Raw genomic sequence first — 25,636 nt, forward strand, 5'->3', positions numbered from 1 at the left:
ACCTCCACTGCCACGTGGTTGAATGTGTATAAGGCTGCGACTGCACGCCGCTCGGCCAACAGCGGCCTACTGCAGACCGACACTTAAGAGACGCCAAATGCAGATCGACATCGAGAGAGAGGCCCTGTCATGTGGCACTCGCGGTGTATACGCTGAAATGAAATGTAAATAATACATCTTTTGTAGTGGTCGTCGCTCTACTGCAGTGTCACACATGCCGAATGAATAGGAAAACAGTAGAACGTCCGCATACGGCCATGTTTTTACCTCCACTGCCACGTGGTTGAATGTGTATAAGGCTGCGACTGCACGCCGCTCGGCCAACAGCGGCCTACTGCAGACCGACACTTAAGAGACGCCAAATGCAGATCGACATCGAGAGAGAGGCCCTGTCATGTGGCACTCGCGGTGTATACGCTGAAATGAAATGTAAATAATACATCTTTTGTAGTGGTCGTCGCTCTACTGCAGTGTCACACATGCCGAATGAATAGGAAAACAGTAGAACGTCCGCATACGGCCATGTTTTTACCTCCACTGCCACGTGGCTGAATGTGTATAAGGCTGCGACTGCACGCCGCTCGGCCAACAGCGGCCTACTGCAGACCGACACTTAAGAGACGCCAAATGCAGATCGACATCGAGAGAGAGGCCCTGTCATGTGGCACTCGCGGTGTATACGCTGAAATGAAATGTAAATAATACATCTTTTGTAGTGGTCGTCGCTCTACTGCAGTGTCACACATGCCGAATGAATAGGAAAACAGTAGAACGTCCGCATACGGCCATGTTTTTACCTCCACTGCCACGTGGCTGAATGTGTATAAGGCTGCGACTGCACGCCGCTCGGCCAACAGCGGCCTACTGCAGACCGACACTTAAGAGACGCCAAATGCAGATCGACATCGAGAGAGAGGCCCTGTCACATGGCACTCGCGGTGTATACACTGAAATGAAATGTAAATAATACATCTTTTGTAGTGGTCGTCGCTCTACTGCAGTGTCACACATGCCGAATGAATAGGAAAACAGTAGAACGTCCGCATACGGCCATGTTTTTACCTCCACTGCCACGTGGCTGAATGTGTATAAGGCTGCGACTGCACGCCGCTCGGCCAACAGCGGCCTACTGCAGACCGACACTTAAGAGACGCCAAATGCAGATCGACATCGAGAGAGAGGCCCTGTCATGTGGCACTCGCGGTGTATACGCTGAAATGAAATGTAAATAATACATCTTTTGTAGTGGTCGTCGCTCTACTGCAGTGTCACACATGCCGAATGAATAGGAAAACAGTAGAACGTCCGCATACGGCCATGTTTTTACCTGCACTGCCACGTGGCTGAATGTGTATAAGGCTGTGTGGCATCATTCAAACACAGCCAAACTGTCACTCTAGCTGTGTATCTCTATCAAAGTGGACATATGTCTTCACCTCGGTGGCGATTAAAACGATTTCGCCCCCGGGTGTGCTCGAACCACCAACCTTTCGGTTAACAGCCGAACGCGCTAGCCGATTGCGCCAAGGAGGCCTTGACTTGCGGTCACTCCTGCTCTCTTTATCAATGCAACTCGTATACTTTCTGCAGGCACCTCGCGGAATGGTAGTATCTGCTTACGCCTCTTCACATGGATAACGTGCATGCTCACTGTAGCGGAGCTCATAAACGAATGACATCGCCAAGCATGACATTCTACTACAAAATGCATACGAAACAGTGTTCCGCCTACACATTCAGTAAACCTCTGATGCAAGTAGAGCACTCTTTATCGGTTGTTCAACTTCCCCTTCATTCAGTGCACTGCCATTTGTTAGATGCTGCTCGAGCTAGCTCTGCTCTCAGCAGCAACGTTAAAAAAATGAATGCCTTCTGTGAGGGTCGAACTCACGACCCCTGGTTAACGAGACCAGTGCTCTACCACTGAGCTAAGAAGGCCGCAGCTTTGCCTTCGTGAGCTACTCCCGAATTGTCACGTCATCATACTGAATCTTACAGCCCTCGACCAGATATCGGATTTGACACACACATGCTGCTGGAGGTGTCCACCTTACCGTTTTCCAACTCTCTTCACTGTTTCACCCATACGATCGACGACGAGCGTCAAGCCACCAAAGGTTTGCGGTCTGCGCAAAACTTGACCTAGTGCACAGCTTGTGGGATAGCGTGGCTCTACTGTGAGACGCGCCTTTCGACTCCTCTCTCCGGCTACAGTATGCTGTCGTCCACAGAGGCACTGAAGTTGCCCATTGGGCTTCATGTAAGGCGACTGCACGCCGCTCGGCCAACAGCGGCCTACTGCAGACCGACACTTAAGAGACGCCAAATGCAGATCGACATCGAGAGAGAGGCCCTGTCATGTGGCACTCGCGGTGTATACGCTGAAATGAAATGTAAATAATACATCTTTTGTAGTGGTCGTCGCTCTACTGCAGTGTCACACATGCCGAATGAATAGGAAAACAGTAGAACGTCCGCATACGGCCATGTTTTTACCTCCACTGCCACGTGGCTGAATGTGTATAAGGCTGCGACTGCACGCCGCTCGGCCAACAGCGGCCTGCTGCAGACCGACACTTAAGAGACGCCAAATGCAGATCGACATCGAGAGAGAGGCCCTGTCATGTGGCACTCGCAGTGTATACGCTGAAATGAAATGTAAATAATACATCTTTTGTAGTGGTCGTCGCTCTACTGCAGTGTCACACATGCCGAATGAATAGGAAAACAGTAGAACGTCCGCATGGGGCCATGTTTTTACCTCCACTGTCACGTGGCTGATTGTGTATAAGGCTGTGTGGCATCATTCAAACACAGCCAAACTGTCACTCTAGCTGTGTATCTCTACCAAAGTGGACATATGTCTTCACCTCGGTGGCGATTAAAACGATTTCGCCCCCGGGTGGGCTCGAACCACCAACCTTTCGGTTAACGCGACTGCACGCCGCTCGGCCAACAGCGGCCTACTGCAGACCGACACTTAAGAGACGCCAAATGCAGATCGACATCGAGAGAGAGGCCCGGTCATATGGCACTCGCGGTGTATACGCTGAAATGAAATGTAAATAATACATCTTTTGTAGTGGTCGTCGCTCTACTGCAGTGTCACACATGCCGAATGAATAGGAAAACAGTAGAACGTCCGCATGGGGCCATGTTTTTACCTCCACTGTCACGTGGCTGATTGTGTATAAGGCTGTGTGGCATCATTCAAACACAGCCAAACTGTCACTCTAGCTGTGTATCTCTATCAAAGTGGACATATGTCTTCACCTCGGTGGCGATTAAAACGATTTGGCCCCCGGGTGGGCTCGAACCACCAACCTTTCGGTTAACGCGACTGCACGCCGATCGGCCAACAGCGGCCTACTGCAGACCGACACTTAAGAGACGCCAAATGCAGATCGACATCGAGAGAGAGGCCCTGTCATATGGCACTCGCGGTGTATACGCTGAAATGAAATGTAAATAATACATCTTTTGTAGTGGTCGTCGCTCTACTGCAGTGTCACACATGCCGAATGAATAGGAAAACAGTAGAACGTCCGCATGGGGCCATGTTTTTACCTCCACTGTCACGTGGCTGATTGTGTATAAGGCTGTGTGGCATCATTCAAACACAGCCAAACTGTCACTCTAGCTGTGTATCTCTATCAAAGTGGACATATGTCTTCACCTCGGTGGCGATTAAAACGATTTGGCCCCCGGGTGGGCTCGAACCACCAACCTTTCGGTTAACGCGACTGCACGCCGCTCGGCCAACAGCGGCCTACTGCAGACCGACACTTAAGAGACGCCAAATGCAGATCGACATCGAGAGAGAGGCCCTGTCATATGGCACTCGCGGTGTATACGCTGAAATGAAATGTAAATAATACATCTTTTGTAGTGGTCGTCGCTCTACTGCAGTGTCACACATGCCGAATGAATAGGAAAACAGTAGAGCGTCCGCATGGGGCCATGTTTTTACCTCCACTGTCACGTGGCTGATTGTGTATAAGGCTGTGTGGCATCATTCGAACACAGCCAAATTGTCACTCTAGCTGTGTATCTCTATCAAAGTGGACATATGTCTTCACCTCGGTGGCGATTAAAGCGATTTCGCTCCCGGGTGGGCTCGAACCACCAACCTTTCGGTTAACGCGACTGCACGCCGCTCGGCCAACAGCGGCCTACTGCAGACCGACACTTAAGAGACGCCAAATGCAGATCGACATCGAGAGAGAGGCCCTGTCATATGGCACTCGCGGTGTATACGCTGAAATGAAATGTAAATAATACATCTTTTGTAGTGGTCGTCGCTCTACTGCAGTGTCACACATGCCGAATGAATAGGAAAACAGTAGAACGTCCGCATGGGGCCATGTTTTTACCTCCACTGTCACGTGGCTGATTGTGTATAAGGCTGTGTGGCATCATTCAAACACAGCCAAACTGTCACTCTAGCTGTGTATCTCTATCAAAGTGGACATATGTCTTCACCTCGGTGGCGATTAAAACGATTTCGCCCCCGGGCGGGCTCGAACCACCAACCTTTCGGTTAACGCGACTGCACGCCGCTCGGCCAACAGCGGCCTACTGCAGACCGACACTTAAGAGACGCCAAATGCAGATCGACATCGAGAGAGAGGCCCTGTCATATGGCACTCGCGGTGTATACGCTGAAATGAAATGTAAATAATACATCTTTTGTAGTGGTCGTCGCTCTACTGCAGTGTCACACATGCCGAATGAATAGGAAAACAGTAGAGCGTCCGCATGGGGCCATGTTTTTACCTCCACTGTCACGTGGCTGATTGTGTATAAGGCTGTGTGGCATCATTCAAACACAGCCAAACTGTCACTCTAGCTGTGTATCTCTATCAAAGTGGACATATGTCTTCACCTCGGTGGCGATTAAAGCGATTTCGCCCCCGGGTGGGCTCGAACCACCAACCTTTCGGTTAACGCGACTGCACGCCGCTCGGCCAACAGCGGCCTACTGCAGACCGACACTTAAGAGACGCCAAATGCAGATCGACATCGAGAGAGAGGCCCTGTCATATGGCACTCGCGGTGTATACGCTGAAATGAAATGTAAATAATACATCTTTTGTAGTGGTCGTCGCTCTACTGCAGTGTCACACATGCCGAATCAATAGGAAAACAGTAGAACGTCCGCATGGGGCCATGTTTTTACCTCCACTGCCACGTGGCTCATTGTGTATAAGGCTGTGTGGCATCATTCAAACACAGCCAAACTGTCACTCTAGCTGTGTATCTCTATCAAAGTGGACATATGTCTTCACCTCGGTGGCGATTAAAGCGATTTCGCCCCCGGGTGGGCTCGAACCACCAACCTTTCGGTTAACGCGACTGCACGCCGCTCGGCCAACAGCGGCCTACTGCAGACCGACACTTAAGAGACGCCAAATGCAGATCGACATCGAGAGAGAGGCCCTGTCATATGGCACTCGCGGTGTATACGCTGAAATGAAATGTAAATAATACATCTTTTGTAGTGGTCGTCGCTCTACTGCAGTGTCACACATGCCGAATGAATAGGAAAACAGTAGAACGTCCGCATGGGGCCATGTTTTTACCTCCACTGTCACGTGGCTGATTGTGTATAAGGCTGTGTGGCATCATTCAAACACAGCCAAACTGTCACTCTAGCTGTGTATCTCTATCAAAGTGGACATATGTCTTCTCCTCGGTGGCGATTAAAACGATTTCGCCCCCGGGTGGGCTCGAACCACCAACCTTTCGGTTAACGCGACTGCACGCCGCTCGGCCAACAGCGGCCTACTGCAGACCGACACTTAAGAGACGCCAAATGCAGATCGACATCGAGAGAGAGGCCCTGTCATATGGCACTCGCGGTGTATACGCTGAAATGAAATGTAAATAATACATCTTTTGTAGTGGTCGTCGCTCTACTGCAGTGTCACACATGCCGAATGAATAGGAAAACAGTAGAACGTCCGCATGGGGCCATGTTTTTACCTCCACTGTCACGTGGCTGATTGTGTATAAGGCTGTGTGGCATCATTCAAACACAGCCAAACTGTCACTCTAGCTGTGTATCTCTATCAAAGTGGACATATGTCTTCACCTCGGTGGCGATTAAAACGATTTCGCCCCCGGGTGGGCTCGAACCACCAACCTTTCGGTTAACAGCCGAACGCGCTAGCCGATTGCGCCACGGAGGCCTTGACTTGCGTTCACTCCTGCTCTCTTTATCAATGCAACTCGTATACTTTCTGCAGGCACCTCGCAGAATGGTAGTATCTGCTTACGCCTCTTCACATGGATAACGTGCATGCTCACTGTAGCGGAGCTCATAAACGAATGACATCGCCAAGCATGACATTCTACTACAAAATGCATACAAAACAGTGTTCCGCCTACACATTGAGTAAACCTCTGATGCAAGTAGAGCACTCTTTATCGCTTGTAGAACTTCCCCTTCATTCAGTGCACTGCCATTTGTTAGATGCTGCTCGAGCTAGCTCTGCTCTCAGCAGCAACGTTAAAAAAATGAATGCCTTCTGTGAAGGTCGAACTCACGACCCCTGGTTTACGAGAACAGTGCTCTACCACTGAGCTAAGAAGGCCGCAGCTTTGCCTTCGTGAGCTACTCCCGAATTGTCACGTCATCATACTGAATCTTACAGCCCTCGACCAGATATCGGATTTGACACACACATGCTGCTGGAGGTGTCCACCTTACCGTTTTCCAACTCTCTTCACTGTTTCACCCTTACGATCGACGACGAGCGTCAAGCCACCAAAGGTTTGCGGTCTGCGCAAAACTTGACCTAGTGCACAGCTTGTGGGATAGCGTGGCTCTACTGTGAGACGCGCCTTTCGACTCCTCTCTCCGGCTACAGTATGCTGTCGTCCACAGGGGCACTGAAGTTGCCCATTGGGCTTCATGTAAGGCGACTGCACGCCGCTCGGCCAACAGCGGCCCACTGCAGACCGACACTTAAGAGACGCCAAATGCAGATCGACATCGAGAGAGAGGCCCTGTCATATGGCACTCGCGGTGTATACGCTGAAATGAAATGTAAATAATACATCTTTTGTAGTGGTCGTCGCTCTACTGCAGTGTCACACATGCCGAATGAATAGGAAAACAGTAGAACGTCCGCATGGGGCCATGTTTTTACCTCCACTGTCACGTGGCTGATTGTGTATAAGGCTGTGTGGCATCATTCAAACACAGCCAAACTGTCGATCTAGCTGTGTATCTCTATCAAAGTGGACATATGTCTTCACCTCGGTGGCGATTAAAACGATTTCGCCCCCGGGTGGGCTCGAACCACCAACCTTTCGGTTAACAGCCGAACGCGCTAGCCGATTGCGCCACGGAGGCCTTGACTTGCGTTCACTCCTGCTCTCTTTATCAATGCAACTCGTATACTTTCTGCAGGCACCTCGCAGAATGGTAGTATCTGCTTACGCCTCTTCACATGGATAACGTGCATGCTCACTGTAGCGGAGCTCATAAACGAATGACATCGCCAAGCATGACATTCTACTACAAAATGCATACAAAACAGTGTTCCGCCTACACATTGAGTAAACCTCTGATGCAAGTAGAGCACTCTTTATCGCTTGTAGAACTTCCCCTTTATTCAGTGCACTGCCATTTGTTAGATGCTGCTCGAGCTAGCTCTGCTCTCAGCAGCAACGTTAAAAAAATGAATGCCTTCTGTGAAGGTCGAACTCACGACCCCTGGTTTACGAGAACAGTGCTCTACCACTGAGCTAAGAAGGCCGCAGCTTTGCCTTCGTGAGCTACTCCCGAATTGTCACGTCATCATACTGAATCTTACAGCCCTCGACCAGATATCGGATTTGACACACACATGCTGCTGGAGGTGTCCACCTTACCGTTTTCCAACTCTCTTCACTGTTTCACCCTTCCGATCGACGACGAGCGTCAAGCCACCAAAGGTTTGCGGTCTGCGCAAAACTTGACCTAGTGCACAGCTTGTGGGATAGCGTGGCTCTACTGTGAGACGCGCCTTTCGACTCCTCTCTCCGGCTACAGTATGCTGTCGTCCACAGAGGCACTGAAGTTGCCCATTGGGCTTCATGTAAGGCGACTGCACGCCGCTCGGCCAACAGCGGCCTACTGCAGACCGACACTTAAGAGACGCCAAATGCAGATCGACATCGAGAGAGAGGCCCTGTCATATGGCACTCGCGGTGTATACGCTGAAATGAAATGTAAATAATACATCTTTTGTAGTGGTCGTCGCTCTACTGCAGTGTCACACATGCCGAATGAATAGGAAAACAGTAGAGCGTCCGCATGGGGCCATGTTTTTACCTCCACTGTCACGTGGCTGATTGTGTATAAGGCTGTGTGGCATCATTCAAACACAGCCAAACTGTCACTCTAGCTGTGTATCTCTATCAAAGTGGACATATGTCTTCACCTCGGTGGCGATTAAAGCGATTTCGCCCCCGGGTGGGCTCGAACCACCAACCTTTCGGTTAACGCGACTGCACGCCGCTCGGCCAACAGCGGCCTACTGCAGACCGACACTTAAGAGACGCCAAATGCAGATCGACATCGAGAGAGAGGCCCTGTCATATGGCACTCGCGGTGTATACGCTGAAATGAAATGTAAATAATACATCTTTTGTAGTGGTCGTCGCTCTACTGCAGTGTCACACATGCCGAATGAATAGGAAAACAGTAGAGCGTCCGCATGGGGCCATGTTTTTACCTCCACTGTCACGTGGCTGATTGTGTATAAGGCTGTGTGGCATCATTCAAACACAGCCAAACTGTCACTCTAGCTGTGTATCTCTATCAAAGTGGACATATGTATTCACCTCGGTGGCGATTAAAGCGATTTCGCCCCCGGGTGGGCTCGAACCACCAACCTTTCGGTTAACGCGACTGCACGCCGCTCGGCCAACAGCGGCCTACTGCAGACCGACACTTAAGAGACGCCAAATGCAGATCGACATCGAGAGAGAGGCCCTGTCATATGGCACTCGCGGTGTATACGCTGAAATGAAATGTAAATAATACATCTTTTGTAGTGGTCGTCGCTCTACTGCAGTGTCACACATGCCGAATGAATAGGAAAACAGTAGAACGTCCGCATGGGGCCATGTTTTTACCTCCACTGTCACGTGGCTGATTGTATATAAGGCTGTGTGGCATCATTCAAACACAGCCAAACTGTCACTCTAGCTGTGTATCTCTATCAAAGTGGACATATGTCTTCACCTCGGTGGCGATTAAAACGATTTCGCCCCCGGGTGGGCTCGAACCACCAACCTTTCGGTTAACAGCCGAACGCGCTAGCCGATTGCGCCACGGAGGCCTTGAGTTGCGTTCACTCCTGCTCTCTTTATCAATGCAACTCGTATACTTTCTGCAGGCACCTCGCAGAATGGTAGTATCTGCTTACGCCTCTTCACATGGATAACGTGCATGCTCACTGTAGCGGAGCTCATAAACGAATGACATCGCCAAGCATGACATTCTACTACAAAATGCATACAAAACAGTGTTCCGCCTACACATTGAGTAAACCTCTGATGCAAGTAGAGCACTCTTTATCGCTTGTAGAACTTCCCCTTCATTCAGTGCACTGCCATTTGTTAGATGCTGCTCGAGCTAGCTCTGCTCTCAGCAGCAACGTTAAAAAAATGAATGCCTTCTGTGAAGGTCGAACTCACGACCCCTGGTTTACGAGAACAGTGCTCTACCACTGAGCTAAGAAGGCCGCAGCTTTGCCTTCGTGAGCTACTCCCGAATTGTCACGTCATCATACTGAATCTTACAGCCCTCGACCAGATATCGGATTTGACACACACATGCTGCTGGAGGTGTCCACCTTACCGTTTTCCAACTCTCTTCACTGTTTCACCCTTACGATCGACGACGAGCGTCAAGCCACCAAAGGTTTGCGGTCTGCGCAAAACTTGACCTAGTGCACAGCTTGTGGGATAGCGTGGCTCTACTGTGAGACGCGCCTTTCGACTCCTCTCTCCGGCTACAGTATGCTGTCGTCCACAGAGGCACTGAAGTTGCCCATTGGGCTTCATGTAAGGCGACTGCACGCCGCTCGGCCAACAGCGGCCTACTGCAGACCGACACTTAAGAGACGCCAAATGCAGATCGACATCGAGAGAGAGGCCCTGTCATATGGCACTCGCGGTGTATACGCTGAAATGAAATGTAAATAATACATCTTTTGTAGTGGTCGTCGCTCTACTGCAGTGTCACACATGCCGAATGAATAGGAAAACAGTAGAACGTCCGCATGGGGCCATGTTTTTACCTCCACTGTCACGTGGCTGATTGTGTATAAGGCTGTGTGGCATCATTCAAACACAGCCAAACTGTCACTCTAGCTGTGTATCTCTATCAAAGTGGACATATGTCTTCACCTCGGTGGCGATTAAAACGATTTCGCCCCCGGGTGGGCTCGAACCACCAACCTTTCGGTTAACGCGACTGCACGCCGCTCGGCCAACAGCGGCCTACTGCAGACCGACACTTAAGAGACGCCAAATGCAGATCGACATCGAGAGAGAGGCCCTGTCATATGGCACTCGCGGTGTATACGCTGAAATGAAATGTAAATAATACATCTTTTGTAGTGGTCGTCGCTCTACTGCAGTGTCACACATGCCGAATGAATAGGAAAACAGTAGAGCGTCCGCATGGGGCCATGTTTTTACCTCCACTGTCACGTGGCTGATTGTGTATAAGGCTGTGTGGCATCATTCAAACACAGCCAAACTGTCACTCTAGCTGTGTATCTCTATCAAAGTGGACATATGTCTTCACCTCGGTGGCGATTAAAGCGATTTCGCCCCCGGGTGGGCTCGAACCACCAACCTTTCGGTTAACGCGACTGCACGCCGCTCGGCCAACAGCGGCCTACTGCAGACCGACACTTAAGAGACGCCAAATGCAGATCGACATCGAGAGAGAGGCCCTGTCATATGGCACTCGCGGTGTATACGCTGAAATGAAATGTAAATAATACATCTTTTGTAGTGGTCGTCGCTCTACTGCAGTGTCACACATGCCGAATCAATAGGAAAACAGTAGAACGTCCGCATGGGGCCATGTTTTTACCTCCACTGTCACGTGGCTGATTGTGTATAAGGCTGTGTGGCATCATTCAAACACAGCCAAACTGTCACTCTAGCTGTGTATCTCTATCAAAGTGGACATATGTCTTCACCTCGGTGGCGATTAAAGCGATTTCGCCCCCGGGTGGGCTCGAACCACCAACCTTTCGGTTAACGCGACTGCACGCCGCTCGGCCAACAGCGGCCTACTGCAGACCGACACTTAAGAGACGCCAAATGCAGATCGACATCGAGAGAGAGGCCCTGTCATATGGCACTCGCGGTGTATACGCTGAAATGAAATGTAAATAATACATCTTTTGTAGTGGTCGTCGCTCTACTGCAGTGTCACACATGCCGAATGAATAGGAAAACAGTAGAACGTCCGCATGGGGCCATGTTTTTACCTCCACTGTCACGTGGCTGATTGTGTATAAGGCTGTGTGGCATCATTCAAACACAGCCAAACTGTCACTCTAGCTGTGTATCTCTATCAAAGTGGACATATGTCTTCACCTCGGTGGCGATTAAAACGATTTCGCCCCCGGGTGGGCTCGAACCACCAACCTTTCGGTTAACGCGACTGCACGCCGCTCGGCCAACAGCGGCCTACTGCAGACCGACACTTAAGAGACGCCAAATGCAGATCGACATCGAGAGAGAGGCCCTGTCATATGGCACTCGCGGTGTATACGCTGAAATAAAATGTAAATAATACATCTTTTGTAGTGGTCGTCGCTCTACTGCAGTGTCACACATGCCGAATGAATAGGAAAACAGTAGAACGTCCGCATGGGGCCATGTTTTTACCTCCACTGTCACGTGGCTGATTGTGTATAAGGCTGTGTGGCATCATTCAAACACAGCCAAACTGTCACTCTAGCTGTGTATCTCTATCAAAGTGGACATATGTCTTCACCTCGGTGGGGATTAAAGCGATTTCGACCCCGGGTGGGCTCGAACCACCAACCTTTCGGTTAACGCGACTGCACGCCGCTCGGCCAACAGCGGCCTACTGCAGACCGACACTTAAGAGACGCCAAATGCAGATCGACATCGAGAAAGAGGCCCTGTCATATGGCACTCGCGGTGTATACGCTGAAATGAAATGTAAATAATACATCTTTTGTAGTGGTCGTCGCTCTACTGCAGTGTCACACATGCCGAATGAATAGGAAAACAGTAGAACGTCCGCATGGGGCCATGTTTTTACCTCCACTGTCACGTGGCTGATTGTGTATAAGGCTGTGTGGCATCATTCAAACACAGCCAAACTGTCACTCTAGCTGTGTATCTCTATCAAAGTGGACATATGTCTTCACCTCGGTGGCGATTAAAACGATTTGGCCCCCGGGTGGGCTCGAACCACCAACCTTTCGGTTAACGCGACTGCACGCCGCTCGGCCAACAGCGGCCTACTGCAGACCGACACTTAAGAGACGCCAAATGCAGATCGACATCGAGAGAGAGGCCCTGTCATATGGCACTCGCGGTGTATACGCTGAAATGAAATGTAAATAATACATCTTTTGTAGTGGTCGTCGCTCTACTGCAGTGTCACACATGCCGAATGAATAGGAAAACAGTAGAGCGTCCGCATGGGGCCATGTTTTTACCTCCACTGTCACGTGGCTGATTGTGTATAAGGCTGTGTGGCATCATTCAAACACAGCCAAACTGTCACTCTAGCTGTGTATCTCTATCAAAGTGGACATATGTCTTCACCTCGGTGGCGATTAAAGCGATTTCGCCCCCGGGTGGGCTCGAACCACCAACCTTTCGGTTAACGCGACTGCACGCCGCTCGGCCAACAGCGGCCTACTGCAGACCGACACTTAAGAGACGCCAAATGCAGATCGACATCGAGAGAGAGGCCCTGTCATATGGCACTCGCGGTGTATACGCTGAAATGAAATGTAAATAATACATCTTTTGTAGTGGTCGTCGCTCTACTGCAGTGTCACACATGCCGAATGAATAGGAAAACAGTAGAACGTCCGCATGGGGCCATGTTTTTACCTCCACTGTCACGTGGCTGATTGTGTATAAGGCTGTGTGGCATCATTCAAACACAGCCAAACTGTCACTCTAGCTGTGTATCTCTATCAAAGTGGACATATGTCTTCACCTCGGTGGCGATTAAAACGATTTCGCCCCCGGGTGGGCTCGAACCACCAACCTTTCGGTTAACGCGACTGCACGCCGCTCGGCCAACAGCGGCCTACTGCAGACCGACACTTAAGAGACGCCAAATGCAGATCGACATCGAGAGAGAGGCCCTGTCATATGGCACTCGCGGTGTATACGCTGAAATGAAATGTAAATAATACATCTTTTGTAGTGGTCGTCGCTCTACTGCAGTGTCACACATGCCGAATGAATAGGAAAACAGTAGAGCGTCCGCATGGGGCCATGTTTTTACCTCCACTGTCACGTGGCTGATTGTGTATAAGGCTGTGTGGCATCATTCAAACACAGCCAAACTGTCACTCTAGCTGTGTATCTCTATCAAAGTGGACATATGTCTTCACCTCGGTGGCGATTAAAGCGATTTCGCCCCCGGGTGGGCTCGAACCACCAACCTTTCGGTTAACGCGACTGCACGCCGCTCGGCCAACAGCGGCCTACTGCAGACCGACACTTAAGAGACGCCAAATGCAGATCGACATCGAGAGAGAGGCCCTGTCATATGGCACTCGCGGTGTATACGCTGAAATGAAATGTAAATAATACATCTTTTGTAGTGGTCGTCGCTCTACTGCAGTGTCACACATGCCGAATCAATAGGAAAACAGTAGAACGTCCGCATGGGGCCATGTTTTTACCTCCACTGTCACGTGGCTGATTGTGTATAAGGCTGTGTGGCATCATTCAAACACAGCCAAACTGTCACTCTAGCTGTGTATCTCTATCAAAGTGGACATATGTCTTCACCTCGGTGGCGATTAAAGCGATTTCGCCCCCGGGTGGGCTCGAACCACCAACCTTTCGGTTAACGCGACTGCACGCCGCTCGGCCAACAGCGGCCTACTGCAGACCGACACTTAAGAGACGCCAAATGCAGATCGACATCGAGAGAGAGGCCCTGTCATATGGCACTCGCGGTGTATACGCTGAAATGAAATGTAAATAATACATCTTTTGTAGTGGTCGTCGCTCTACTGCAGTGTCACACATGCCGAATGAATAGGAAAACAGTAGAACGTCCGCATGGGGCCATGTTTTTACCTCCACTGTCACGTGGCTGATTGTGTATAAGGCTGTGTGGCATCATTCAAACACAGCCAAACTGTCACTCTAGCTGTGTATCTCTATCAAAGTGGACATATGTCTTCACCTCGGTGGCGATTAAAACGATTTCGCCCCCGGGTGGGCTCGAACCACCAACCTTTCGGTTAACGCGACTGCACGCCGCTCGGCCAACAGCGGCCTACTGCAGACCGACACTTAAGAGACGCCAAATGCAGATCGACATCGAGAGAGAGGCCCTGTCATATGGCACTCGCGGTGTATACGCTGAAATGAAATGTAAATAATACATCTTTTGTAGTGGTCGTCGCTCTACTGCAGTGTCACACATGCCGAATGAATAGGAAAACAGTAGAGCGTCCGCATGGGGCCATGTTTTTACCTCCACTGTCACGTGGCTGATTGTGTATAAGGCTGTGTGGCATCATTCAAACACAGCCAAACTGTCACTCTAGCTGTGTATCTCTATCAAAGTGGACATATGTCTTCACCTCGGTGGCGATTAAAGCGATTTCGCCCCCGGGTGGGCTCGAACCACCAACCTTTCGGTTAACGCGACTGCACGCCGCTCGGCCAACAGCGGCCTACTGCAGACCGACACTTAAGAGACGCCAAATGCAGATCGACATCGAGAAAGAGGCCCTGTCATATGGCACTCGCGGTGTATACGCTGAAATGAAATGTAAATAATACATCTTTTGTAGTGGTCGTCGCTCTACTGCAGTGTCACACATGCCGAATGAATAGGAAAACAGTAGAACGTCCGCATGGGGCCATGTTTTTACCTCCACTGTCACGTGGCTGATTGTGTATAAGGCTGTGTGGCATCATTCAAACACAGCCAAACTGTCACTCTAGCTGTGTATCTCTATCAAAGTGGACATATGTCTTCACCTCGGTGGCGATTAAAACGATTTGGCCCCCGGGTGGGCTCGAACCACCAACCTTTCGGTTAACGCGACTGCACGCCGCTCGGCCAACAGCGGCCTACTGCAGACCGACACTTAAGAGACGCCAAATGCAGATCGACATCGAGAGAGAGGCCCTGTCATATGGCACTCGCGGTGTATACGCTGAAATGAAATGTAAATAATACATCTTTTGTAGTGGTCGTCGCTCTACTGCAGTGTCACACATGCCGAATGAATAGGAAAACAGTAGAGCGTCCGCATGGGGCCATGTTTTTACCTCCACTGTCACGTGGCTGATTGTGTATAAGGCTGTGTGGCATCATTCAAACACAGCCAAACTGTCACTCTAGCTGTGTATCTCTATCAAAGTGGACATATGTCTTCACCTCGGTGGCGATTAAAGCGATTTCGCCCCCGGGTGGGCTCGAACCACCAACCTTTCGGTTAACGCGACTGCACGCCGCTCGGCCAACAGCGGCCTACTGCAGACCGACACTTAAGAGACGCCAAATGCAGATCGACATCGAGAGAGAGGCCCTGTCATATGGCACTCGCGGTGTATACGCTGAAATGAAATGTAAATAATACATCTTTTGTAGTGGTCGTCGCTCTACTGCAGTGTCACACATGCCGAATCAATAGGAAAACAGTAGAACGTCCGCATGGGGCCATGTTTTTACCTCCACTGTCACGTGGCTGATTGTGTATAAGGCTGTGTGGCATCATTCAAACACAGCCAAACTGTCACTCTAGCTGTGTATCTCTATCAAAGTGGACATATGTCTTCACCTCGGTGGCGATTAAAACGATTTCGCCCCCGGGTGGGCTCGAACCACCAACCTTTCGGTTAACGCGACTGCACGCCGCTCGGCCAACAGCGGCCTACTGCAGACCGACACTTAAGAGACGCCAAATGCAGATCGACATCGAGAGAGAGGCCCTGTCATATGGCACTCGCGGTGTATACGCTGAAATGAAATGTAAATAATACATCTTTTGTAGTGGTCGTCGCTCTACTGCAGTGTCACACATGCCGAATGAATAGGAAAACAGTAGAACGTCCGCATGGGGCCATGTTTTTACCTCCACTGTCACGTGGCTGATTGTGTATAAGGCTGTGTGGCATCATTCAAACACAGCCAAACTGTCACTCTAGCTGTGTATCTCTATCAAAGTGGACATATGTCTTCACCTCGGTGGCGATTAAAGCGATTTCGCCCCCGGGTGGGCTCGAACCACCAACCTTTCGGTTAACGCGACTGCACGCCGCTCGGCCAACAGCGGCCTACTGCAGACCGACACTTAAGAGACGCCAAATGCAGATCGACATCGAGAGAGAGGCCCTGTCATATGGCACTCGCGGTGTATACGCTGAAATGAAATGTAAATAATACATCTTTTGTAGTGGTCGTCGCTCTACTGCAGTGTCACACATGCCGAATGAATAGGAAAACAGTAGAACGTCCGCATGGGGCCATGTTTTTACCTCCACTGTCACGTGGCTGATTGTGTATAAGGCTGTGTGGCATCATTCAAACACAGCCAAACTGTCACTCTAGCTGTGTATCTCTATCAAAGTGGACATATGTCTTCACCTCGGTGGCGATTAAAACGATTTCGCCCCCGGGTGGGCTCGAACCACCAACCTTTCGGTTAACGCGACTGCACGCCGCTCGGCCAACAGCGGCCTACTGCAGACCGACACTTAAGAGACGCCAAATGCAGATCGACATCGAGAGAGAGGCCCTGTCATATGGCACTCGCGGTGTATACGCTGAAATGAAATGTAAATAATACATCTTTTGTAGTGGTCGTCGCTCTACTGCAGTGTCACACATGCCGAATGAATAGGAAAACAGTAGAACGTCCGCATGGGGCCATGTTTTTACCTCCACTGTCACGTGGCTGATTGTGTATAAGGCTGTGTGGCATCATTCAAACACAGCCAAACTGTCACTCTAGCTGTGTATCTCTATCAAAGTGGACATATGTCTTCACCTCGGTGGCGATTAAAACGATTTGGCCCCCGGGTGGGCTCGAACCACCAACCTTTCGGTTAACGCGACTACACGCCGCTCGGCCAACAGCGGCCTACTGCAGACCGACACTTAAGAGACGCCAAATGCAGATCGACATCGAGAGAGAGGCCCTGTCATATGGCACTCGCGGTGTATACGCTGAAATGAAATGTAAATAATACACCTTTTGTAGTGGTCGTCGCTCTACTGCAGTGTCACACATGCCGAATGAATAGGAAAACAGTAGAACGTCCGCATGGGGCCATGTTTTTACCTCCACTGTCACGTGGCTGATTGTGTATAAGGCTGTGTGGCATCATTCAAACACAGCCAAACTGTCACTCTAGCTGTGTATCTCTATCAAAGTGGACATATGTCTTCACCTCGGTGGCGATTAAGGCGATTTCGCCCCCGGGTGGGCTCGAACCACCAACCTTTCGGTTAACGCGACTGCACGCCGCTCGGCCAACAGCGGCCTACTGCAGACCGACACTTTAGAGACGCCAAATGCAGATCGACATCGAGAGAGAGGCCCTGTCATATGGCACTCGCGGTGTATACGCTGAAATGAAATGTAAATAATACATCTTTTGTAGTGGTCGTCGCTCTACTGCAGTGTCACACATGCCGAATGAATAGGAAAACAGTAGAACGTCCGCATGGGGCCATGTTTTTACCTCCACTGTCACGTGGCTGATTGTGTATAAGGCTGTGTGGCATCATTCAAACACAGCCAAACTGTCACTCTAGCTGTGTATCTCTATCAAAGTGGACATATGTCTTCACCTCGGTGGCGATTAAAACGATTTCGCCCCCGGGTGGGCTCGAACCACCAACCTTTCGGTTAACGCGACTGCACGCCGCTCGGCCAACAGCGGCCTACTGCAGACCGACACTTAAGAGACGCCAAATGCAGATCGACATCGAGAGAGAGGCCCTGTCATATGGCACTCGCGGTGTATACGCTGAAATGAAATGTAAATAATACATCTTTTGTAGTGGTCGTCGCTCTACTGCAGTGTCACACATGCCGAATGAATAGGAAAACAGTAGAACGTCCGCATGGGGCCATGTTTTTACCTCCACTGTCACGTGGCTGATTGTGTATAAGGCTGTGTGGCATCATTCAAACACAGCCAAACTGTCACTCTAGCTGTGTATCTCTATCAAAGTGGACATATGTCTTCACCTCGGTGGCGATTAAAATGATTTCGCCCCCGGGTGGGCTCGAACCACCAACCTTTCGGTTAACAGCCGAACGCGCTAGCCGATTGCGCCACGGAGGCCTTGACTTGCGTTCACTCCTGCTCTCTTTATCAATGCAACTCGTATACTTTCTGCAGGCACCTCGCAGAATGGTAGTATCTGCTTACGCCTCTTCACATGGATAACGTGCATGCTCACTGTAGCGGAGCTCATAAACGAATGACATCGCCAAGCATGACATTCTACTACAAAATGCATACAAAACAGTGTTCCGCCTACACATTCAGTAAACCTCTGATGCAAGTAGAGCACTCTTTATCGCTTGTAGAACTTCCCCTTCATTCAGTGCACTGCCATTTGTTAGATGCTGCTCGAGCTAGCTCTGCTCTCAGCAGCAACGTTAAAAAAATGAATGCCTTCTGTGAGGGTCGAACTCACGACCCCTGGTTTACGAGAACAGTGCTCTACCACTGAGCTAAGAAGGCCGCAGCTTTGCTTTCCTGAGCTACTCCCGAATTGTCACGTCATCATACTGAATCTTACAGCCCTCGACCAGATATCGGATTTGACACACACATGCTGCTGGAGGTGTCCACCTTACCGTTTTCCAACTCTCTTCACTGTTTCACCCTTACGATCGACGACGAGCGTCAAGCCACCAAAGGTTTGCGGTCTGCGCAAAACTTGACCTAGTGCACAGCTTGTGGGATAGCGTGGCTCTACTGTGAGACGCGCCTTTCGACTCCTCTCTCCGGCTACAGTATGCTGTCGTCCACAGGGGCACTGAAGTTGCCCATTGGGCTTCATGTAAGGCGACTGCACGCCGCTCGGCCAACAGCGGCTTACTGCAGACCGACACTTAAGAGACGCCAAATGCAGATCGACATCGAGAGAGAGGCCCTGTCATATGGCACTCGCGGTGTATACGCTGAAATGAAATGTAAATAATACATCTTTTGTAGTGGTCGTCGCTCTACTGCTGTGTCACACATGCCGAATGAATAGGAAAACAGTAGAACGTCCGCATGGGGCCATGTTTTTACCTCCACTGTCACGTGGCTGATTGTGTATAAGGCTGTGTGGCATCATTCAAACACAGCCAAACTGTCACTCTAGCTGTGTATCTCTATCAAAGTGGACATATGTCTTCACCTCGGTGGCGATTAAAACGATTTCGCCCCCGGGTGGGCTCGAACCACCAACCTTTCGGTTAACAGCCGAACGCGCTAGCCGATTGCGCCACGGAGGCCTTGACTTGCGTTCACTCCTGCTCTCTTTATCAATGCAACTCGTATACTTTCTGCAGGCACCTCGCAGAATGGTAGTATCTGCTTACGCCTCTTCACATGGATAACGTGCATGCTCACTGTAGCGGAGCTCATAAACGAATGACATCGCCAAGCATGACATTCTACTACAAAATGCATACAAAACAGTGTTCCGCCTACACATTCAGTAAACCTCTGATGCAAGTAGAGCACTCTTTATCGCTTGTAGAACTTCCCCTTCATTCAGTGCACTGCCATTTGTTAGATGCTGCTCGAGCTAGCTCTGCTCTCAGCAGCAACGTTAAAAAAATGAATGCCTTCTGTGAAGGTCGAACTCACGACCCCTGGTTTACGAGAACAGTGCTCTACCACTGAGCTAAGAAGGCCGCAGCTTTGCCTTCGTGAGCTACTCCCGAATTGTCACGTCATCATACTGAATCTTACAGCCCTCGACCAGATATCGGATTTGACACACACATGCTGCTGGAGGTGTCCACCTTACCGTTTTCCAACTCTCTTCACTGTTTCACCCTTACGATCGACGACGACCGTCAAGCCACCAAAGGTTTGCGGTCTGCGCAAAACTTGACCTAGTGCACAGCTTGTGGGATAGCGTGGCTCTACTGTGAGACGCGCCTTTCGACTCCTCTCTCCGGCTACAGTATGCTGTCGTCCACAGGGGCACTGAAGTTGCCCATTGGGCTTCATGTAAGGCGACTGCACGCCGCTCGGCCAACAGCGGCCTACTGCAGACCGACACTTAAGAGACGCCAAATGCAGATCGACATCGAGAGAGAGGCCCTGTCATATGGCACTCGCGGTGTATACGCTGAAATGAAATGTAAATAATACATCTTTTGTAGTGGTCGTCGCTCTACTGCAGTGTCACACATGCCGAATGAATAGGAAAACAGTAGAACGTCCGCATGGGGCCATGTTTTTACCTCCACTGTCACGTGGCTGATTGTGTATAAGGCTGTGTGGCATCATTCAAACACAGCCAAACTGTCACTCTAGCTGTGTATCTCTATCAAAGTGGACATATGTCTTCACCTCGGTGGCGATTAAAACGATTTCGCCCCCGGGTGGGCTCGAACCACCAACCTTTCGGTTAACAGCCGAACGCGCTAGCCGATTGCGCCACGGAGGCCTTGACTTGCGTTCACTCCTGCTCTCTTTATCAATGCAACTCGTATACTTTCTGCAGGCACCTCGCAGAATGGTAGTATCTGCTTACGCCTCTTCACATGGATAACGTGCATGCTCACTGTAGCGGAGCTCATAAACGAATGACATCGCCAAGCATGACATTCTACTACAAAATGCATACAAAACAGTGTTCCGCCTACACATTCAGTAAACCTCTGATGCAAGTAGAGCACTCTTTATCGCTTGTAGAACTTCCCCTTCATTCAGTGCACAGCCATTTGTTAGATGCTGCTCGAGCTAGCTCTGCTCTCAGCAGCAACGTTAAAAAAATGAATGCCTTCTGTGAAGGTCGAACTCACGACCCCTGGTTTACGAGAACAGTGCTCTACCACTGAGCTAAGAAGGCCGCAGCTTTGCCTTCGTGAGCTACTCCCGAATTGTCACGTCATCATACTGAATCTTACAGCCCTCGACCAGATATCGGATTTGACACACACATGCTGCTGGAGGTGTCCACCTTACCGTTTTCCAACTCTCTTCACTGTTTCACCCTTACGATCGACGACGACCGTCAAGCCACCAAAGGTTTGCGGTCTGCGCAAAACTTGACCTAGTGCACAGCTTGTGGGATAGCGTGGCTCTACTGTGAGACGCGCCTTTCGACTCCTCTCTCCGGCTACAGTATGCTGTCGTCCACAGGGGCACTGAAGTTGCCCATTGGGCTTCATGTAAGGCGACTGCACGCCGCTCGGCCAACAGCGGCCTACTGCAGACCGACACTTAAGAGACGCCAAATGCAGATCGACATCGAGAGAGAGGCCCTGTCATATGGCACTCGCGGTGTATACGCTGAAATGAAATGTAAATAATACATCTTTTGTAGTGGTCGTCGCTCTACTGCAGTGTCACACATGCCGAATGAATAGGAAAACAGTAGAACGTCCGCATGGGGCCATGTTTTTACCTCCACTGTCACGTGGCTGATTGTGTATAAGGCTGTGTGGCATCATTCAAACACAGCCAAACTGTCACTCTAGCTGTGTATCTCTATCAAAGTGGACATATGTCTTCACCTCGGTGGCGATTAAAACGATTCCGCCCCCGGGTGGGCTCGAACCACCAACCTTTCGGTTAACAGCCGAACGCGCTAGCCGATTGCGCCACGGAGGCCTTGACTTGCGTTCACTCCTGCTCTCTTTATCAATGCAACTCGTATACTTTCTGCAGGCACCTCGCAGAATGGTAGTATCTGCTTACGCCTCTTCACATGGATAACGTGCATGCTCACTGTAGCGGAGCTCATAAACGAATGACATCGCCAAGCATGACATTCTACTACAAAATGCATACAAAACAGTGTTCCGCCTACACATTCAGTAAACCTCTGATGCAAGTAGAGCACTCTTTATCGCTTGTAGAACTTCCCCTTCATTCAGTGCACAGCCATTTGTTAGATGCTGCTCGAGCTAGCTCTGCTCTCAGCAGCAACGTTAAAAAAATGAATGCCTTCTGTGAAGGTCGAACTCACGACCCCGGGTTTACGAGAACAGTGCTCTACCACTGAGCTAAGAAGGCCGCAGCTTTGCCTTCGTGAGCTACTCCCGAATTTTCACGTCATCATACTGAATCTTACAGCCCTCGACCAGATATCGGATTTGACACACACATGCTGCTGGAGGTGTCCACCTTACCGTTTTCCAACTCTCTTCACTGTTTCACCCTTACGATCGACGACGAGCGTCAAGCCACCAAAGGTTTGCGGTCTGCGCAAAACTTGACCTAGTGCACAGCTTGTGGGATAGCGTGGCTCTACTGTGAGACGCGCCTTTCGACTCCTCTCTCCGGCTACAGTATGCTGTCGTCCACAGAGGCACTGAAGTTGCCCATTGGGCTTCATGTAAGGCGACTGCACGCCGCTCGGCCAACAGCGGCCTACTGCAGACCGACACTTAAGAGACGCCAAATGCAGATCGACATCGAGAGAGAGGCCCTGTCATATGGCACTCGCGGTGTATACGCTGAAATGAAATGTAAATAATACATCTTTTGTAGTGGTCGTCGCTCTACTGCAGTGTCACACATGCCGAATGAATAGGAAAACAGTAGAACGTCCGCATGGGGCCATGTTTTTACCTCCACTGTCACGTGGCTGATTGTGTATAAGGCTGTGTGGCATCATTCAAACACAGCCAAACTGTCACTCTAGCTGTGTATCTCTATCAAAGTGGACATATGTCTTCACCTCGGTGGCGATTAAAACGATTTCGCCCCCGGGTGGGCTCGAACCACCAACCTTTCGGTTAACAGCCGAACGCGCTAACCGATTGCGCCACGGAGGCCTTGACTTGCGTTCACTCCTGCTCTCTTTATCAATGCAACTCGTATACTTTCTGCAGGCACCTCGCAGAATGGTAGTATCTGCTTACGCCTCTTCACATGGATAACGTGCATGCTCACTGTAGCGGAGCTCATAAACGAATGACATCGCCAAGCATGACATTCTACTACAAAATGCATACAAAACAGTGTTCCGGCTACACATTCAGTAAACCTCTGATGCAAGTAGAGCACTCTTTATCGCTTGTAGAACTTCCCCTTCATTCAGTGCACTGCCATTTGTTAGATGGTGCTCGAGCTAGCTCTGCTCTCAGCAGCAACGTTAAAATAATGAATGCCTTCTGTGAGGGTCGAACTCACGACCCCTGGTTTACGAGAACAGTGCTCTACCACTGAGCTAAGAAGGCCGCAGCTTTGCCTTCGTGAGCTACTCCCGAATTGTCACGTCATCATACTGAATCTTACAGCCCTCGACCAGATATCGGATTTGACACACACATGCTGCTGGAGGTGTCCACCTTACCGTTTTCCAACTCTCTTCACTGTTTCACCCTTACGATCGACGACGACCGTCAAGCCACCAAAGGTTTGCGGTCTGCGCAAAACGTGACCTAGTGCACAGCTTGTGGGATAGCGTGGCTCTACTGTGAAACGCGCCTTTCGACTCCTCTCTCCGGCTACAGTATGCTGTCGTCCACAGGGGCACTGAAGTTGCCCATTGGGCTTCATGTAAGGCGACTGCACGCCGCTCGGCCAACAGCGGCCTACTGCAGACCGACACTTAAGAGACGCCAAATGCAGATCGACATCGAGAGAGAGGCCCTGTCATATGGCACTCGCGGTGTATACGCTGAAATGAAATGTAAATAATACATCTTTTGTAGTGGTCGTCGCTCTACTGCAGTGTCACACATGCCGAATGAATAGGAAAACAGTAGAACGTCCGCATGGGGCCATGTTTTTACCTCCACTGTCACGTGGCTGATTGTGTATAAGGCTGTGTGGCATCATTCAAACACAGCCAAACTGTCACTCTAGCTGTGTATCTCTATCAAAGTGGACATATGTCTTCACCTCGGTGGCGATTAAAACGATTTCGCCCCCGGGTGGGCTCGAACCACCAACCTTTCGGTTAACAGCCGAACGCGCTAGCCGATTGCGCCACGGAGGCCTTGACTTGCGTTCACTCCTGCTCTCTTTATCAATGCAACTCGTATACTTTCTGCAGGCACCTCGCAGAATGGTAGTATCTGCTTACGCCTCTTCACATGGATAACGTGCATGCTCACTGTAGCGGAGCTCATAAACGAATGACATCGCCAAGCATGACATTCTACTACAAAATGCATACAAAACAGTGTTCCGCCTACACATTGAGTAAACCTCTGATGCAAGTAGAGCACTCTTTATCGCTTGTAGAACTTCCCCTTCATTCAGTGCACAGCCATTTGTTAGATGCTGCTCGAGCTAGCTCTGCTCTCAGCAGCAACGTTAAAAAAATGAATGCCTTCTGTGAAGGTCGAACTCACGACCCCGGGTTTACGAGAACAGTGCTCTACCACTGAGCTAGGAAGGCCGCAGCTTTGCCTTCGTGAGCTACTCCCGAATTGTCACGTCATCATACTGAATCTTACAGCCCTCGACCAGATATCGGATTTGACACACACATGCTGCTGGAGGTGTCCACCTTACCGTTTTCCAACTCTCTTCACTGTTTCACCCTTACGATCGACGACGAGCGTCAAGCCACCAAAGGTTTGCGGTCTGCGCAAAACTTGACCTAGTGCACAGCTTGTGGGATAGCGTGGCTCTACTGTGAGATGCGCCTTTGGACTCCTCTCTCCGGCTACAGTATGCTGTCGTCCACAGAGGCACTGAAGTTGCCCATTGGGCTTCATGTAAGGCGACTGCACGCCGCTCGGCCAACAGCGGCCTACTGCAGACCGACACTTAAGAGACGCCAAATGCAGATCGACATCGAGAGAGAGGCCCTGTCATATGGCACTCGCGGTGTATACGCTGAAATGAAATGTAAATAATACATCTTTTGTAGTGGTCGTCGCTCTACTGCAGTGTCACACATGCCGAATGAATAGGAAAACAGTAGAACGTCCGCATGGGGCCATGTTTTTACCTCCACTGTCACGTGGCTGATTGTTTATAAGGCTGTGTGGCATCATTCAAACACAGCCAAACTGTCACTCTAGCTGTGTATCTCTATCAAAGTGGACATATGTCTTCACCTCGGTGGCGATTAAAACGATTTCGCCCCCGGGTGGGCTCGAACCACCAACCTTTCGGTTAACAGCCGAACGCGCTAGCCGATTGCGCCACGGAGGCCTTGACTTGCGTTCACTCCTGCTCTCTTTATCAATGCAACTCGTATACTTTCTGCAGG

The 25,636-nt window shown here is 50.3% G+C and overlaps 20 non-coding genes across 20 annotated transcripts; all 20 read right to left on the minus strand.

Annotated features, from left to right (window-relative positions):
• Positions 1 to 1,459: 1,459 nt before the first annotated feature.
• On the minus strand, positions 1,460 to 1,533 carry Trnan-guu (transfer RNA asparagine (anticodon GUU)). Its single transcript has one exon. It is a non-coding gene; the product is annotated as a tRNA-Asn (tRNA).
• A 333-nt stretch (positions 1,534 to 1,866) lies between these two features.
• Trnat-cgu (transfer RNA threonine (anticodon CGU)) lies at positions 1,867 to 1,938 on the minus strand. Its single transcript has one exon. It is a non-coding gene; the product is annotated as a tRNA-Thr (tRNA).
• Positions 1,939 to 6,117: 4,179 nt separating this feature from the next.
• Positions 6,118 to 6,191, minus strand: Trnan-guu (transfer RNA asparagine (anticodon GUU)). Its single transcript has one exon. It is a non-coding gene; the product is annotated as a tRNA-Asn (tRNA).
• A 333-nt stretch (positions 6,192 to 6,524) lies between these two features.
• Positions 6,525 to 6,596, minus strand: Trnat-cgu (transfer RNA threonine (anticodon CGU)). Its single transcript has one exon. It is a non-coding gene; the product is annotated as a tRNA-Thr (tRNA).
• A 690-nt stretch (positions 6,597 to 7,286) lies between these two features.
• Positions 7,287 to 7,360, minus strand: Trnan-guu (transfer RNA asparagine (anticodon GUU)). Its single transcript has one exon. It is a non-coding gene; the product is annotated as a tRNA-Asn (tRNA).
• A 333-nt stretch (positions 7,361 to 7,693) lies between these two features.
• Positions 7,694 to 7,765, minus strand: Trnat-cgu (transfer RNA threonine (anticodon CGU)). The gene has a single exon. It is a non-coding gene; the product is annotated as a tRNA-Thr (tRNA).
• Positions 7,766 to 9,261: 1,496 nt separating this feature from the next.
• Positions 9,262 to 9,335, minus strand: Trnan-guu (transfer RNA asparagine (anticodon GUU)). The gene has a single exon. It is a non-coding gene; the product is annotated as a tRNA-Asn (tRNA).
• Positions 9,336 to 9,668: 333 nt separating this feature from the next.
• Trnat-cgu (transfer RNA threonine (anticodon CGU)) lies at positions 9,669 to 9,740 on the minus strand. The gene has a single exon. It is a non-coding gene; the product is annotated as a tRNA-Thr (tRNA).
• Positions 9,741 to 18,490: 8,750 nt separating this feature from the next.
• Positions 18,491 to 18,564, minus strand: Trnan-guu (transfer RNA asparagine (anticodon GUU)). Its single transcript has one exon. It is a non-coding gene; the product is annotated as a tRNA-Asn (tRNA).
• A 333-nt stretch (positions 18,565 to 18,897) lies between these two features.
• On the minus strand, positions 18,898 to 18,969 carry Trnat-cgu (transfer RNA threonine (anticodon CGU)). Its single transcript has one exon. It is a non-coding gene; the product is annotated as a tRNA-Thr (tRNA).
• A 690-nt stretch (positions 18,970 to 19,659) lies between these two features.
• Positions 19,660 to 19,733, minus strand: Trnan-guu (transfer RNA asparagine (anticodon GUU)). The gene has a single exon. It is a non-coding gene; the product is annotated as a tRNA-Asn (tRNA).
• A 333-nt stretch (positions 19,734 to 20,066) lies between these two features.
• Trnat-cgu (transfer RNA threonine (anticodon CGU)) lies at positions 20,067 to 20,138 on the minus strand. Its single transcript has one exon. It is a non-coding gene; the product is annotated as a tRNA-Thr (tRNA).
• A 690-nt stretch (positions 20,139 to 20,828) lies between these two features.
• Trnan-guu (transfer RNA asparagine (anticodon GUU)) lies at positions 20,829 to 20,902 on the minus strand. The gene has a single exon. It is a non-coding gene; the product is annotated as a tRNA-Asn (tRNA).
• A 333-nt stretch (positions 20,903 to 21,235) lies between these two features.
• On the minus strand, positions 21,236 to 21,307 carry Trnat-cgu (transfer RNA threonine (anticodon CGU)). The gene has a single exon. It is a non-coding gene; the product is annotated as a tRNA-Thr (tRNA).
• A 690-nt stretch (positions 21,308 to 21,997) lies between these two features.
• On the minus strand, positions 21,998 to 22,071 carry Trnan-guu (transfer RNA asparagine (anticodon GUU)). Its single transcript has one exon. It is a non-coding gene; the product is annotated as a tRNA-Asn (tRNA).
• Positions 22,072 to 22,404: 333 nt separating this feature from the next.
• Positions 22,405 to 22,476, minus strand: Trnat-cgu (transfer RNA threonine (anticodon CGU)). Its single transcript has one exon. It is a non-coding gene; the product is annotated as a tRNA-Thr (tRNA).
• Positions 22,477 to 23,166: 690 nt separating this feature from the next.
• Trnan-guu (transfer RNA asparagine (anticodon GUU)) lies at positions 23,167 to 23,240 on the minus strand. The gene has a single exon. It is a non-coding gene; the product is annotated as a tRNA-Asn (tRNA).
• A 333-nt stretch (positions 23,241 to 23,573) lies between these two features.
• On the minus strand, positions 23,574 to 23,645 carry Trnat-cgu (transfer RNA threonine (anticodon CGU)). Its single transcript has one exon. It is a non-coding gene; the product is annotated as a tRNA-Thr (tRNA).
• A 690-nt stretch (positions 23,646 to 24,335) lies between these two features.
• Positions 24,336 to 24,409, minus strand: Trnan-guu (transfer RNA asparagine (anticodon GUU)). The gene has a single exon. It is a non-coding gene; the product is annotated as a tRNA-Asn (tRNA).
• Positions 24,410 to 25,504: 1,095 nt separating this feature from the next.
• On the minus strand, positions 25,505 to 25,578 carry Trnan-guu (transfer RNA asparagine (anticodon GUU)). Its single transcript has one exon. It is a non-coding gene; the product is annotated as a tRNA-Asn (tRNA).
• Between the last annotated feature and the right edge of the window lie 58 nt (positions 25,579 to 25,636).

The sequence above is a fragment of the Schistocerca cancellata genome, unplaced genomic scaffold, assembly GCF_023864275.1.
Source record: "Schistocerca cancellata isolate TAMUIC-IGC-003103 unplaced genomic scaffold, iqSchCanc2.1 HiC_scaffold_826, whole genome shotgun sequence".
In the NCBI taxonomy this organism is placed as follows: domain Eukaryota; kingdom Metazoa; phylum Arthropoda; class Insecta; order Orthoptera; family Acrididae; genus Schistocerca; species Schistocerca cancellata.